Source organism: Papio anubis, chromosome 12, assembly GCF_008728515.1.
Source record: "Papio anubis isolate 15944 chromosome 12, Panubis1.0, whole genome shotgun sequence".
In the NCBI taxonomy this organism is placed as follows: Eukaryota; Metazoa; Chordata; class Mammalia; order Primates; family Cercopithecidae; genus Papio; species Papio anubis.
This window is the reverse complement of record NC_044987.1, coordinates 59,135,119-59,151,834: the sequence shown is the minus strand read 5'-3', so window position 1 is coordinate 59,151,834 and position 16,716 is coordinate 59,135,119. Positions and strand designations below refer to the sequence as shown.

General features: G+C 48.6%; 1 protein-coding gene and 2 pseudogenes across 2 annotated transcripts in view; 2 read left to right on the top strand and 1 right to left on the bottom strand.

The window, feature by feature from the left end:
* Nucleotides 1–16,716, top strand: part of SLCO2B1 (solute carrier organic anion transporter family member 2B1) — a 165,272-nt gene that overhangs the window by 86,253 nt on the left and 62,303 nt on the right. The gene's annotated exons all lie outside the window — the stretch shown is intronic.
* LOC100999273 lies at nucleotides 2,085–8,436 on the bottom strand (annotated as a pseudogene).
* Nucleotides 10,116–11,738, top strand: LOC100998910 (annotated as a pseudogene). Its single transcript, XR_004177436.1, has one exon. The product of XR_004177436.1 is annotated as an interferon-related developmental regulator 2 pseudogene (transcript).

Here is a 16,716-nt window from a genome sequence, read left to right as displayed (position 1 = left end):
TAAGTGCCGAGGCTTTCTCGCAGATTTACTTCCCTACAAGATGCACCACAAAGTGCCAGCTTCCTGCTGTGTGCTCTCTTGGCAATGTTGTTCCTTTCTGCCTGATTGGGACACAATGCAGCTCTGTCCATCCTCACTCTGATCCTTGTGTGATTTCTAAGGAGAAATGAGATTTAAACTCCTTTAGCAGTGTAGCAGGACAAGCTGCAGACAAAATTCCTTAGACACCAGATTAAAGAAGGAAGAGGTTTATTTGGCTGGAAGTGTCAGCAGACTTGTGTCTTAAGAGCTGAGCTCCTTGAAAAAGAAATTCTTGGCCTTTTTAAAGGCTTACAATTCTAAGGGGTCCAGGTGAAAAGGTCGTGATAAATCGAGCAAGCATGGTGAACGTGACTGAGGGCTACGTGCATCAGCTAACAGAACAGAAAGTTTTGCAATGCTTTTTCATACAATGTCTGGAATTTAAAGATAACACAAGTAGTTTAGGTCAGGGGTTGACGTTATTACTCTTAATTTTTTAACTCCTAGGGCCGGGTGGTGGTGGTGCCAAGGTTGTCTGGCTATTTATCTTACTTTTGTTTCTTTCCAACTTTTTGCTTTCTCTCTTTCCTCCTTTCTTGTGAACTAGGCAAGGTGGAGGGGAGGAGGGCAGCAGAAGTAGTAGTGGCCTCTTTTTTTTTTTTCGAGATGGAGTTTTGCTCATGTTGCTCAGGCTGGAGTGCAGTGGCGCAATCTCAGTTCACTGCAACCTCCACATCCCAGGTTCAAGCGATTCTCCTGTCTCAGCCTCCTGAGTAGCTGGGGTTAAAGGTGCCCGCCACCACACCCAGCTAATTTTTGTATTTTTACTAGAGATGGGGTTTCACCATGTTGGCCAGGCTAGTCTCAAATTCCTGACCTCAAGTGATCTGCCCACCTTGGCCTCCCAAAGTGCTGAGATTACAAGCGTGAGCCACCGCGCCTGGTCATAAGCATCCTATTTGGATGGTCATTCAAACTAAAGATGAATCCTTCCAACTGGGCAGGAACATGGACAGTTACCACTTCCTGGCTGGAGCAGCTAGTGGTTACCCGATCTTTCCAAGCTCCCCAACCCTCCACTGCCCATGTTGCTGATACATGAGTACTTGCTAACAAATAAGTGATACTCAATGCCAAAAATATAAGAACTTATAGGAGAAAATGTTAACATTGAATGAAATGCTAACTTCTGAGCTCCTTCAACCCCTTTCGCTTCTCTTTGTCCTATGACCAGATGTTTTTTTCTCTCTGGGTCTGACTCCTACACTCAACTATAGATAACTCCAGGGAAACAGTTTGTGTCTGGTTCATTTCTGTCTCTAGCACCCAATAAGAATTTTTATGAATGACTGAATGATAAAATTTTATTTAGTACATTAATGACGGATGAAAATTGTGAAGTCGTCCAGGCCTGGTGGCTCACGCATGTAATCCCAGCACTTTGGGAGGCCAAGGTGGGCAGATCACCTGAGGTCAGGAGGTCAAGACCAGCCTGGCAAAGATGGTGAAACCCCATCTCAATTAAAAACACAAAAATTAACTGGGTGTAGTGGCGGGTGCCTGTAATCCCAGCTACTCGGGAGGCTGAGGCAGGAGAATCACTTGAACCCAAGAGGCAGAGTTTGCAGTGAGCCAAGATCGCACCGCTACACTCCAGTCTGGGCGACAGAGTGAGACTCTGTCTCAAAAAAAAAAAAAAAGGAAAGGAAAGAAAAGAAAAGAAAATTGTGAAGTCTTCAATTATTCTACAGTACTATTGGGAAAACTTCCTGATCCAGTATTTGAGAACCAGATTGTAGCTATCTGCTCAACTAAATGAAACCAAATTAGATTGCTGTAATTCATTTAAAAATATTTATTGAGTTGTTCTTCTTAGCTAGGTGCTGTCACTGGTATCCTGGGAGCCGAATTAGTTGGATCTAGGAATCTAGGGGCCCCAGAACACCCTGGCTCCTGGGGATATGCGATCTTGGTGATGGCTGATTTGACATTTCTGTTCCTCAGCATGCAGATGAGAACGGGTGTGAGAATGGCATGGCATATACAGGGAGGGAAGGAGGTATTTAAAAAAAGAAGAAGAAGAAGAGAATGGCATGTACCACATTGCCCATGATGTGGAAGTCGAGGGGCAGGTCAGCCCTGTAGGCCACATAGGCTATGCCAATGGATGAGTAGTAGGTGCCCACCACCAGGAGGTGGGAGCTGCAGGTGTAGAAGGCTTTGGAGCGCCCTTCTCAAGAGTTGATGTGAAGCACTGAGGCCAGGATGTGGGAATAGGAGAGAAGCACCAGGAGAAGGGGGAGGAAGGACACCACCATGGCGATGCAGAAGCCCATGAGGGTCTGGGGGGTGGTGTCAGAGCAGGAGGCCTGGACCACAGCCAAGTGGTCGCAGAAGCAGTAGTAGATGCGGGCAATGCTGTCAAATGCCATCTGGGAGGTCTGTACCACTGCTGGGATGTGCAGGAGGAGGGCAGTGAGCCAGGCACTGGTTGCAAAAACAGCGTTGGTCTGTGGGGTCATGAGGACAGGGTAGTGCAGTGGGCAGCAGATAGCCACATAGCAGTCATAGGCCATGACCACCAGGATGAAGGCTTCTGAGCAGGAGAAGTTGTGGAACAGGTACATCTGCAGGAAGCAGGCAGGGAAGCTGAGGAAGTGGTCCCCAAGCAAGAATAGGGACAGCATCTTGGGGACGGTGACTGTAATGGAGAGGATATCCAGGGCTGAGAGGTTTATCAGGAAGAAGTACATGGGCTTGTGGAGGCTGGGCTCTGCCATCACAACAACCAGGATAAGGGCGTCACCCACCAGGATAAGCAGATAGATTAAGAAGAAAATCAAGGCCAGGCATGGTGGCTCACACCTGTAATCCCAGAACTTTGGGAGGCCAAGGCAGGCAGATCATTTGAGGCCAGGAGTTCAGTACCAGCCTGGCCAACATTGTAAAAGCCCATCTGTACTAAAAATACAAAAATTAGCCAGGCATGGTGGCAGGTGCCTGTAATCCTAGCTACTCCAGAGGCTGAGGTGGGAGGATTGCTTGAACCCAGGAGGCAGAGATTGCAGTGAGCAGAGATTGTGCCATCACACTCCAGCCTGGGCAACAAGAGTGAAACTCCATCAAAAAAAAAAAGAAAGAAGAAAGAGAGAAAGAAAGAAAGAAAGAAAGAAAGAAAGAAAGAAAGAAAGAAAGAAAGAAAGAAAGAAAGAAAGAAAGAAAGAAAGAAGAAAAGAAAAGAAAGAGGAAGAGGAAGAGGAAGGAAGGAAGGAAGGAAAGAAAAGAAAAGAAAAGAAAGGAAAAGAAGAAAAGAGGAAAGAAGAAAGAAAATCACGAAGATGGGGGTTGGGGGAAGAGGGACTCTGGCAGAGCGGGAATGCTGACCAGACAGAAGACAGGCTAGGAGTCCTCTGATCCATTACAGGCTATGGCCCCCATAGTGGGTCAGAGCTGGATGTCTGTAGATACACACTGGGAACATCTGGAAACCAGAACAATCAAGGAAACATTCACTAGAACATGTATCTTTTTCCTTTCCAACTATGGATCTCAGTCCCAACACTTTCTTTGTGCCAGGAATTGTATTGCACAATTAAGATTCCTGGAGTGGTGAGATGTCTAACAGCAATGGCAGAAAGAGCTGGTCCTGTTTGGGGGGGAAGAGAGGTAGACACAAACACCTAAGAACTGTCAAAGAGAAGGAGCAACACTTACAAAGAACTGGGGCCACTGTTAGCAGCTTCAGGGGCCCAGAGATCAGTCCCACATATGGAAGAAGTTTCTTATCATTAGAATGACCCCATAATGAAGGCCGGGCGCGGTGGCTCATGCCTGTAATCCCAGCACTTTGGGAGGCCAAGGCGGGCAGATCACCAGAGTTCAGGAGTTTGAAACCAGCCTAGACAACATGGTAAAACCTGTCCCTCACTAAAAACACAAAAAATTAGCCAGGTGGTGGCACATACCTGTAGTCCAGCCACTCAGGAGGCTTGAGGCATAATGAACTGAATCCTGAGTGAGTTTGAGGATTGAGATTGTCCCACCCATGATCCAGGTTCAAGAACAGAGGAGATCCCGAAAAGAAAAAGACAAAGAGAAAGAAAGAGTTGAAAGACAGAGAGAGAGAAAGAGAAAGAAAGAAAGAAAAAGAAAGAAAGAAAGAAAGAAAGAAAGAGTTAAAAGCTAAGTTGAAAGAAAAGAAAGAAAGAAAGAAAGAAAGAAAGAAAAGAAAGAAAGAAAGAAAGAAAGAGGAGGGAGGGAGGGAGGGAAAAGAGAGAGAAAAAAAGAGAGAGAGAAAGAGGAAGGAAGGAAGGAAGAAGGAAGGAAGGAAGGAAGGAAGGAAGGAAGGAAGAAGGAAGGAAGGAAGGAAGGAAAAAAAAAAAAAAGACTCCATTAATGCAAAAACAGGCTTGATAATTAGTGAAGTCCATGTAACTAGAGGTTGTAAGGCCGAGGTCTTTGTCTGGAATGCTACAGAGATTTAATATTTGGATAGCAGCTAGATTAAAAACCTTTAAGTAACTTTCTAACCCTAGATTCATTGCTTCTAAAAATAATAATAATAACATAAATGAATCATATGAATAAGATTGTAGCCAGGCACAGTGGCTCATACCTGTAATCCCAACACTTTTGGAGGCTAAAGCCAGAGGATCGCTTGAGGCCAGGAGTTTGAGACCAGCCAGGCAACATAGGAAGACCCCTTTTCTACAAAAAGTCAAAAAAGTTAGTCAGGCATTGTGACATGCACCCGTAATCATAACTACTCCAGCTGTTAAGGTAAGCATAGGAGTTTGAGGCTACAGTGAGCCATGATCACGCCACTGCTCTCCAAGCTGGGCAGCAGACCAAGACCTTATCTTACAAAAATTAAAAAATAAGATTGCAATGTTGGTGGGCAAATTTAACCTATTGGAGAGAAAAAATCTGAGAGGCATCTGCTTGTGTTCAAGTGCCAATTAAAAAATCAAGTAGCTCTTCTATTAGTTCACGTAGCTCCTTTAAGGATGTCTGGTTTTTAGCCCAGTTCCCACTAGCACAGGTGAAGTAATCTTCTAGGTATGGTAATGTTGATGAATACACTTACCAGGTTTTGCCCACTCTAAGCACCAGGATCTTGACTGTAGTCATTTGACATAAGCCCATCTGGTCCAGCTATGCCTGCATGATTCCTGAACGGGGTTCTTTATCTTGGGACCTTGTGAAGACAGCAGAATCACTGGTTGCGAGTGAGTAAAGCTAAACCCTGGAGTGAAAACTATGTCATTTATTCTAAGGTTCCCCTGACGCTGTGTTCCTCTGAGTCTGGAGGATTGTCAGGGGCCACTGATAAAGACTTCTAGCTCATGAACTCTAGGGAGCTGCTGGGAAACCTTCTTTGGGGATAACCGAAACAACAGCTTCTGTGGTGCTCTGGATTCCATTCCTCTTCTATGCCCCGCTCCATTCTCATCTCACTCTATCTGGGACGGAATGTTATGTCTGAATCAGTGCCCTTTGTTTTAGTCTCTCCATTTCCATTCACATGAGAATTCCTTTTCTGTGATATCTTTCTCTTTAGTGGCTTCCTCCAAGAAGCACTACAAAATGTTGTCTGCTTACCCCAGAAATAGCTTCCTTTTCTGTGTGCCTGTGCAGGGGCTTGCTCTGTCTGTCTCTGTCTAACCTGGGTGCCCTAGGATCTGTCTTTGTATCCTTTCTCTTTGTCGTATCATACAGTGACCAACCATATTGATTTGCCCAGAACTGTCCTGGTTTTAGTACTGAAAGTCCGATGTCCTGTGAAACTCCTCTGTTGGTCACTTTCAGAGGGCAGAGACATTGTATATGCCTTTGATAGAAGAAGTTATTTCCTGAATGGAACCCAAGTTGAAAATAAATTCACTCCCTATTAAGATAAAGCAGACCTGGGTTGGGTGCAGTGGCTCAAGCCTGTAATCCCAACATTTTGGGAAGCCGAGGCAGATGGATCACCTGAGATCAAGAGTTCAAGACCAGCCTGGCCAACATAGCGAGACCCTGTTTCTATAAAAAATAAAAATAATTTTAAAATACTTTTTTTTAAAGCTGAAAGGAGAGCTGACCTTGGTCAAGGCTACACAGAGAGCTAGTGGCAGAGCCACACCAGAAGCCAGATGCCTGCTCCCTGTTCAGGGCTCCCAGGTGTCCTCTATGGGAGGGTCCCTGAAGCTTTCCCATCTGGCAGCCCAGACAATGCTGGGAGCTATCCATGTTCACATCTGCTTCCTCACCAGACTAGGGGTTCCCTGGGGCCTGGGATGTGTTCTGACTCCTCTTTTACAAAACCAGCATATCAGTGGGGTCTGGGCACCTGGCTTCCCAGTTTTCCACAGGCAGACTGGACCATGACTGTCCTGACAACCTCAGGGCTTCCTGTCCAGTGCTGCTACAGAATCAGACAACACTGGACTCTATAGAGAGCTCCTAGTCCAGCTCCTGTATTGCTGCTGATAGGCAGGGGGAGGCCCAGAGGGGGTTCTGACCCAGCCACAGTCACACAGATGGTAAACCAGCAGCATAGCCTGCCCACCCGGAATGCTCTAAATCAGAGCACAAAGAGTTTGGCTCAGATACCTTCTCCTAGAGCCCCTCTCCTAGCGGGATGAGGGTCCCTAACTGCCCACCTCCCCAGACGCTGTCTTCCCAGAGCCTAGCCCCTCCTTGACTATGACAGGCTTTGGGCACTTCACTTTCAGCCTTCATACCCGAGACCTCTGCAGGTCGGCCCAGCTCATCTGCCCAACCCAGGCCATGCCAGCTGCTCCTTCCTCTCCCCAAGCCAGTGCTGCCTCAGTGGGAAGAACCAGGTTGGAGCTGAGCCTATCCCATTAAACCCCCAAGCTCTACCGCTTCTTGGCCTGCTAAGGCCTTGACCCCCAGAGGTTCCCTTTTACTGGGCCCTGAATAATATTTTCTGGGGACCCCCATGTGGCTGGTTAGCAGTTACCATGGGCTTTGCTGATAATTAGAACAACAAGATTAATAGTGCTCAGTGGGACACAGAACTTTATGGTCTATGGGGACTTTCCCACGTATGGAGCAACTATTGGTATCCACACGTGACAGATGAGGAAACAAGCTCAGAGGTGAAAGGGATTGCCCAAAGTCACACAGCAATCCAAAGACAAGGCAGATTTCCTAACTCTCACTCCAGCCTCTGCACCAACTAATGACACAAATGAAAAAGTTTGTGAAAATTTTCTGTGTAAATGTAAAATGCTGTGCTATTGGCTGCTGGGATCCTTCAAGTGTATTGAAGCTGGAGGAACAAGCGTGACAGAACAGAGAGCCACTCAGTCTCCCAAATCCACACTCTTGCCCTCTCTTGCTCACTCTTAATCTTTCTTAGAGGCTGATATGGCTTGGCTCTGTGTCCCCACCCAAATCTCATCTTGAATTGTACTCCCACAATTCCCACGTGTTGTGGGAGGAACCCAGTGGGAGACAATTGAATCATGGAGGCAGCTTCCCCCATACTGTTCTCTTGGTAGTGAACAAGTCTCACGAGATTTGATGATTTTATCAGGGGTTTCCGCTTTTGCGTCTTCCTCATTCTCTCTTTGCCTGCTACCATTCATGTAAGACGGGATTTGCTTTTCCTTGCCTTCTGCCATGATTGTGTGACTTCCCCAGCCAAGTAGAACTGTAAGTCCAATAAACCTCTTCCTTTTGTAAATTGCCCAGTCTCAGGTATGTCTTTATCAGCATTGTGAAAAAGGACTAATACAGTCAATTGGTACCAATAGAGTGGGGCATTGCTGAAAAGATACCCAAAAATGGAGAAGCAACTTTGGAACTGGGTAACAAGCTCAGGTTGGAACAGTTTGGAGGGCTCAGAAGAAGTCCTGTCTTGAGTATGTCTTTATCAGCAGTGTGAAAATGGACTAATACCCAGGCCTTATAATTCTAAGCCCAACCTCCTCCAGGGAGCCTTCTGTGATGCGGAAGCGACTTTGGAACTGTGTAACAGGCACAGGTTGGAACAGTTTGGAGGGCTCAGAAGATTGCCCAATCTTGAGTATGTCTTTATCAGCAGTGTGAAAATAGACTAATACAGAGGCCTTATAATTCTAAGCCCAACCTCCTTGAGGGAGCCTTCTGTGACTTCGTCTTCCTCCAGCCTCCAGTGCTCTTTCTCTCCTCTGGATTGACCAGGACTGGCTGCCAATGCCACCATTTTAAAGATTAGGATAGCTGAGGCTCATTCTTCATTCCACATTGAATGAGGTTGGCTTTGCACCGGGTGTGTGGTCACAGGCAATTGACACAGTCTAGTGGGGTAGCCAGTCAAAACCTTGTCCAACCCTTGTCCATCATATCCACTGTGATCTGTGCTACTGTAGAGCTGAAGGGCCCAGAGGAGGAAATGAAGCCGACTTGCATCATGGAAGACATCTCTTAAATGGGTCATAAATTTCAAACAGATGAATAGAGTGCAGGCCACAAAGGAGGGGGTAAACAAAGTCATGAAGTGTAGAAAAAGCAGGAGGTGTGTTAGAGGGGAGATAGAAGTTGGTTTGGGCTGCAATATAGAGAGACTGGGGGTCTCCAAAGATGAGGCTAAAGAGGTTGGCAGGGGCCAGAGGGAAGAGAGTCTTGAAGCCAAGGACTAAACACTCAGCATGAGGACATTGGAAAGCCAGAACCAGGCCTCAGACAGAGGACTAACATAGGTAGCTACATGTTTGAGAAGGCTCATACCCACTGTGCACAGAGAATGTCTTGGAGTGGGAGAGAGAGACCAGAGGCAGGGCAACCAGCCAGGAAGCTTGGTGGTGAGGAGAAGAAGAGGGAGGAGTATTAATGACAACGATAGCAGATGATGGCTGCCCTTTATTGAGAGCTTACTTGTACTAATGGCTGTGCCCTGGTAGTCACATACTTCATTTCATTTAATCCAAAGAGCAATTTCCATTACCTTTGTTTTATAGATGAGGGAGCTCAGAGGGTCAAGTAACTAAGCCTGCTTTGGTCATTCTGCTGGACAAATAGTGAGTTAGTGTAGAGTCCAATCCATCTGCAAAGCCATACCTCTTAACTGTAAAAGCTTAGAGAATCTGGCTGGGCATGGTGCCTCACGCCTGTAATCCCACTTTGGGAGGCTGAGGCGGGTGGATCACTTGAGGCCAGGAGTTCGAGATCAGCCTGGCCAACATGGTGAAACCTCACCTCTACTAAAAACATAAAAATTAGCCAGGTGTGGTGGCACATGCCTGTAATTTCAGCTACTTGGAAGGATGAGGCAGGAGAATCTCTTGAACCTGGGAGGCAGAGGTTGCAGTAGGCAGAGATCAAGCCACTGCATTCCAGCCTGGGCAACAGAGTGAGGAAAAAAAATTTGGAGAATCTTCAAGAGGTAGAATAGTCAGAATTTGACAACTGATTATGGAAAGGTCCAAGATGATGCCCAGTATTCTGGTTTGGGGGACAAGACATGGTGGTGATGTTGACTGATGTCTGGAGCTCAGGAGACAGAGTGGATGCAGGCGAAGACTTGGGAAGCATATACTAACGACAGTGAACAAGATCACCTAGGGAGAGAGTGTAGTGTGAGAAGGACAGAACCTTGGGGCGAAAACAACATGAGACTGAGGCAGAACAAGAAATGTCTGCAAAAGATACTGAGAAACAACAGCCAGAGAGCACGAAGCAAAACCAGGAGAGTGTAATATCACAGAGGATCCCTAGGGCAGCTGTGGTCAGCAGCATCAAATGTTGCTGATGTGCCCAAGAGGACAAGAACCAGATGAAAAGTGTCTGTGGGGTCCAGTGATGAAGAGTGCCCCAGGTGTGAACTGGTGCCCCAGATGTGAACAGGCCAGTGGAACAGTGAGCATGGAAGGTTGAGAGTGAGTAAATGGAGAGAGAATAGATAACGTCTTCAAGATGTTTGCCTGTAAAGAGACGACGTGGATGGGCGCCTCGCGAAGATGGTGGCGCGCGCGGCGTGTGGTGCCCGTGGTCTGGCCAAGTCTCAGCGCAGCGCACCGGCCGGCATCTCGCTGTCCGGGAGCCCACACCCACCGGGTCCCTGACCCTGCGCCCCCCCGCGCCCCGGACCCCGCGCCCCCCCCCCCCCCCCCCCCCCGCGCGCCCCCAGCGCCCGGTTCCCGGCATGCCTCGCGCCCGTTACAGGCAACACGCTCCGGAAGGGTGGTCCGCGCCGTGGAGGAGGTGCCCGGAGCAGTACCCAAGCTGACTCGGGTTGCAGTGATGATGAGGCAGCCAGTGAGGCCCGCAGCACCGCCAGTGAATGCCCCAGCCTTCTCAGCACCACTGCAGAGGACAGCCTTGGGGGGGATGTCGTGGATGAGCAGGGCCAGCAGGAAGACTTTGAGGAAAAGCTGAAGGAGTATGTGGACTGCCTCACAGACAAGAGTCCCAAGACCCGGCAGGGTGCTCTCAAGAGCCTGCGCCTGGCCCTGGCATCGCGCCTACTCCCCGACTTCTTGCTGGAGCGCCGCCTCACACTAGCTGATGCCCTGGAAAAGTGCCTCAAGAAAGGGAAGGGAGAGGAACAAGCCCTGGCTGCTGCTGTGCGAGGCCTGCTCTGCGTGCAGCTGGGCCCTGAACCCAAGGGTGAGGAGCTGTTCCACAGCCTGCAGCCTCTGCTGGTCTCTGTGCTCAGTGACAGCACAGCTAGCCCTGCTGCCCGGCTCCACTGTGCTTCTGCTCTTGGCCTGGGCTGCTACGTGGCTGCTGCCGACATCCAGGACCTAGTCTCTTGCCTTGCCTGCTTAGAAAGTGTTTTCAGCCGGTTCTATGGCTTGGGTAGCTCCACGACTCCTGTGGTTCCTGCCAGCCTGCACGGCCTGCTCTGTGCTGCCCTGCAGACCTGGGCATTGCTGCTCACCATCTTCCCCAGCACCCAAATCAGCCACATCCTTGACAGGCAGCTGCCCTGGCTGCCCCAGCTCTTGTCCAGTGAAAGTGTGGCGGTGAACGTGAAGAAGAGATAGTGCGCTTCGGCTTTGAGGTGCTCTACAGGGACAGCTGGGCTGGGCACCGGATCTACACTGCCTTCAAGGAAGTGCTGGGTTCAGCTATGCACCACCACCTCCAGAGCAATGAGCTACTCCGTGACATCTTTGGCCTGGGCCCTGTGCTGGTGCTGGATGCCACTGCCCTGAAGGCCTGCAAGGTTCCACGCTTCGAGAAGCACCTGTACAATACTGCCACCTTCAAAGCCCGGACCAAGGCTCGAAGCCGTGTGCGGAGCAAGCGGGCAGACATCCTGTGAAGCAGGACCTGCTGAAGAGGAGACTTTCTATGCCCTTGGTCCGTATTTTTAACAGAAGACAGTGCAACAACTGGTTTCCACCAGTATTTGTCACTTTATTTTTTTAATGACAAAACCAAAAACAGACATGGGGTGGGTAGCTGGGGGCCCAGACACTTGGGACCCTGGCCCCTTTGTCTCTGCACTCAGCCCTGTGGCCTCTTCCTGCCCTGTCTCAGGTCAGGCTAAATATGTGCCTGTCCCAGGGCTGTGGGGCAGGCACTAGGGGGCCTTTCCCTTCCTTTCCTTTCCTTTCCTTTCTCAGGCCTTGCTCCCCCAAGTTGACCCACTCTTAGGGGGGTAGTGGCATCTGGACAAATGCCACCACAGCAAGTGGAGAGGCAAAGCTACCTGGAATGGATTTGTGTGCTGATTTTTAAGGATTATTAGAGATAATTAAACAGAAAGGTCAGGCTTCTGTGGTCTTAAAAAAAAAAAGAGAGAGAGAGAGAGATGTGGATGGTTGGAGACTGATGAGATGTGTCCTAGTCAGTTCAAGGTTTTATAATAAAATACCTTAAACTGGGTCGTTTATAAACAACAGAAATTCATTGCTCACAGTTCTGGAGGCTGGGAAGTCCAAGATCAAGGTGCCAGTGGATCCGGTGTCTGGTGAGGGCTGCTCTCTGCTTCATAGATGGCACTTTCTAGCTGTGTCCTCACATGGTGGAAGGGACCAACAAGCTCTCTCAGGCCTCTTTTATAAGGGATGTAATCTCATTCAAGAGGGCTTCACCCTTACAACCTAATCACTTCCCAAAGGCCCCACCATTAATTACCATCACCCTAGAGGTTAGGTTGGCTTTATTTAAATTTAAAAAAAAAAAAAAACTTTTTTTTTTTTTTTTTTTTTTTTGTAGAGACAGGATCTTGCTTTGTTGCCCAGGCTAGTCTTGAACCCCTGGCCTCAAACAATCGTCCTGCCTTAGCCTCCCAAGTAGGTGGGAGCTGAGACCATGTCTGACCTTTTAAATTTTAATTTATTTATTCACTCATGCATTCATTTAATTTTTTTAGATTAAAGTCTCACTCCAACTCATACCAGCTGGAATGCAGTAGCACCATCATAGCTCACTGCCTCAAACTCCTGGAGTTAAGTGATCCTCCCACCTCAGCCTCCCGTATAGCTGGGACTACAGGCGCATGCCACTATGCCTGGCTAGTTTTTTCCATTTTTGTAGAGACAGGGTCTCACTATGTTGTACAGGCTGGTCTTGAACCCTGGGCCTCAAGCAATTCTCCCACCAAGGCCTCCCAAAATGCTGGGGTTACAGGTGTGAGCCACCACACCTGGCCAAGTTTTAAGATATGGATTTTGAGGGAGCACAAACATTCAGACCATAGCAGGAAGTCAGGGAGAATTTTGTTGTACTTTAAAATTTTGAGATACTTGAGCGTATTTCCCACCATTCATGGGTAGGAAGCAGCCAGTAGAGAGGCTGAAGGAATGGGAGAGGAAGAGGATGGTCAATAGAGGAGGAGAAGGAGGAGGAGAGCTTCCGAAGCCAGTGTCTGGGCTCCCAGGGCATTGAGTGGGAGACAAGAGAGTAGAAAGAGTGTAATAAAGGTCAGTGTGCAGATTTGGCGCTGCAGGGGGAGTTCCTACCCTCACTTAAGGCTGGAGTGGTGGGGGAATTTTGTGAAGATATTGAGACTGTAGAAGTGTTTGTTCCCCCATTGAATGCGACCGGGAGGCAGTATCGTGGTTAAATGCTCTGATCTTGATGCCAGACCAATTTGGATTCAAGCCTGGCATTTAGCTCTCTGAGAACCTGTTTTCTCTTCTGCGAAATGGAGGATTGATCATCAGGTATTTCTTTTTCTTTTCTTTTTTTTTTTTTTTTTTTTTTTTGAGATGGAGTCTCACTCTATCACCCAGGCTGATGGAGTGCAGTGGCGTGATCTTGGCTCACTGCAACCTCTGCCTCCTGGTTTAAGCAATTCTCTCAGACTCCCGAGGAGCTACGATTACAGGCACCTGCCACCACGCCTGGCTAATTTTTTTTTTTTTTTTTTTTTTTTTTTAGTACATACTCATCACCGCCACCATCCTCGCTGCCACCAGGGGGCAGTGTGGCCCCAGCGTAAGGGCATCAGCTTTGGTGGCCAAACGCACTGGTCTCAAATCTCAGCTCCAAGTATGGCCTGCGTGTCCTTGGGCGCGTGACTTCACTTCTCTCTGCCTCTGTTTCCTCTTTGTGAATGGGGGTAATAATCACGGCAATATTGGCTCGAGCGAGGTTTAGTGAGCTGCTCTATGTGAGAGTGCTTTGCAAATCAAGTGCCTCAGTTCATTCGCCACCACAGCCACAGAGATTCCACTCCCTGGAAGCCTTTCCCTCTGAGGCTTCTCACCCTGCAAAGCCTGAGACTCTCGCGCTCAGCTTCTCTTTGGGATTATGCCAGTCCTGTGACAGGTGACCCTGGGTTGCCCCCATTCTTAGTCCAGTGTCTGAGAAGGGGAAGAAAAACTCCATTTGCATTGGAGCATTGGAGCAGCTCAGATGAATGAACAGGAGGAAGGCTGCAGGCAGAGGAACTGGCTGATGGGAAGCTCCCTGAGGGAATGTCCAGCCAGCTCGATGCTCGTCAGCCAAGGACACGTGGAAAGCTAGAATACGACCGTGAGTACATGCGTATTCTTTCAGGAGGAAGCAGAGAACACTTGGGTGGTGCTGGGAGGGATTGGAGGTCGTCCTTATCACGTGAAGGATGGATCTGTGCTTATCCCGTGGTAAAAGGCAGGAAGGGCATTTGAGCTGAGGGAACTGTGCATACACAGGCGCCAGGGATGAAAGTGTAAGGTAGGTTATAGGTGTGTGGTGATAAGCAGCAAATGTTAGGCTAAGAAATAGGCTTTGCTCTGAGGAGAAAGGCTGGGCACAATAAGATTAGGGTTTGGAGCTGGGCACAGTGGCTCATACCTGTAATCCCAGCACTTTGAGAGGCCATGGTGGGAGGATCACTTGAGCCCAGGAGTCTGAGACCAGCCTGGGCAACATAGCAAGACTCTGTCTCTACAAAAATAAAAATAAAAAAACATTAGCTGTGCATGATGGTGCAAGCCTGTGGTCCTGGCTACTTGGGAAGCTTGAAGCTGGAGGATTGCTGGTGTTTGAGGCTGCAGTGAGCTAAGGTGGCACGACTGCACTCCAGCCTGAATGACAGAGCAAGGTCCTGTCAAAAAAAAAAAAAAAAGATTAGTGTTTGGAAAGATGGCTCCAGTAGAATGTGGAGGATGGATTAGAACTAGGGAGACAGGAGTCACAGAAGATTCAGGAAGCTGTGCAGGGTTCCACAGGAACAAGGAGTGGGCTTTGAATTTAGGGAAAAGAGGGAGTAAGAGACAGAGGAATATGAAGGCAGAGTTGCCACACAGGCTGTGGGGATGGGGGCTGACTCTGAGGAGACAGGAGGGGCTCAGAACAGGGACCTGGGAGGGGCAGGTTTCCAGGCAAATGGTGAGCTCTTTGCTGAACCGGAGCTGGGGTTCAAGCCCCTCCTGTTGTAGGAGGGAAACCTGAGATTTGACAAGGAAAGTAAAATGCCCAGGGTCCGTCAAAGGCAGCAGCTTAGTACTTGGCTCATTCCGTATTCAACCTCATGGCTTAGGGACCAGTGGATGATGACTAAGTCCTCAAATTTGCCCTTTGAGACAGTTAAGTGCCGTCTCAGGGGCTTGGACTCTGGGGCCAGATTGTCTAGGTGAAGATTCTGGTCTGCCTCTTACCAACTGTGTGACCTTGGCAGGTCTCTCTGTACCTCAGTTTCCTCATCTGTAAATTGGGGGTTATAATAGGTTGCTGGGAGCATTAACGGAGCTGATACAAGTGCTTAGAATAGTGCTTAGCAAATAATGAGTATTAGTCGTAATCGTTGCATCCATTTTGAAGAAGAAACTGAGACTTAGAAAAATGAAGTATCTGCCCCATGCCACGCAACTAATGTTGGCCGAGTTCCAGCCTAAGCTACTCCAAAGGCTTGACTGGTTCACTTAAGCTGACTGCTTGCCACCCCTGGCTCTTTCTGGAGGATGGTTGGTGTCTTTAACTGAAGAGACTGGAGTCCCCAGCAGAAGGACTCTTAGGAGGAGATTCTGTGGCCCTCTAAGCGTCCTGTATGGACCCAGCTCTGATTCTGACACCACCATTCAGCCTGTTTGCTGGATAAATCCACTTGCTCCCCTAGTCAGAGAGCAGGCCAGAAACCAGGATCCATCAGGGACACCTGAGGCCTGGTCTCTCCCCTAGTTCCACCTAGGGGACAAAAAAAAAAAGGACATGCATTTAAATAAGGACAGTGCCACTTAGAAGGTGAGATGATTTTAGACGCACATGCCAGGAAGATTTGGAGTGAGTGAATCTTGGAAGTGTGTGCGCAGAATGGTGGGGAGTGATGTGTTGGGAGTGTGATATGAAAAGGAGAGAATCAAGCAAAATGCAAACTGATGTGCTCTGAATAAGCAGCACTGATGGAAGGAAGTTAGCCTGCTCCAGCCCCTCCTGAGACAGTTGGCACACAGGCAAGTTAGGGTGTCCTACCCTGTCCAGACACCAGAGAGAATCCACCTGGCCACATGGTTCTTATGTGAGCCGCTACGGAGGCCCCGACCAGCCGAGAAGCAGCTGCCTGTGCTCTGCTTCCTGCCTTCCCCATCCCTAGGCTCATAACCCATCAGCAGAGGAAGTGACTCATCTTCCCAGAAGAGATGGGCGGCATGCTTCCCCAGCAGCTCTCAGAAAATGTACCCGAGCCACAGAAATGAAGCCGGGCGGCGGTGGGCCGTGGGTTTCTAGAGACCACTCCATGCGGTGCTGCTGCACTGACTTTCCAGAGCAGCTTCCTCAAGAGAAGAAAACAATCGTAACATTACCTGAATACCTATTACCCACCTATAAGCACGTGCAAAGCACACTCAGTGATTAGTTCCATCCGTCAGATGAGGAAACAGAGGTGGAATGAAGAACACATGAATCTGAGTCTCCGTTTGGAAAGATGAGGGAGGTATGGAGATGGAGGGTGAGGATGGTTGCACAACAATGTAGATGTACTTCATGCCACTGAATTTTATGTTAACATTTTATGTTATATATACTTTACAATTTAAAAAAGTACTGCAGGCTGGACGCCATGGCTCACGCCTGTAATCCCAGCACTTTAGGAGGCCAAGATGGGCGGATCACCTGAAGTCAGGAGTTCGAGACCCACCTGACCAACATGGGGAAACTTTGTCTCTACTAAAAATACAAAAATTAGCCAGGTGTGGTGACACACAGCTGTAGTCCCACCTACTCAGGAGACTGAAGCAGGAGAATTGCTTGAACCCAGGAGGCAGAGGCTGCAGTGAGCTGAGATCATGCTACTACACTCCAGCCTGGGAGATGGAGCAAGACTCT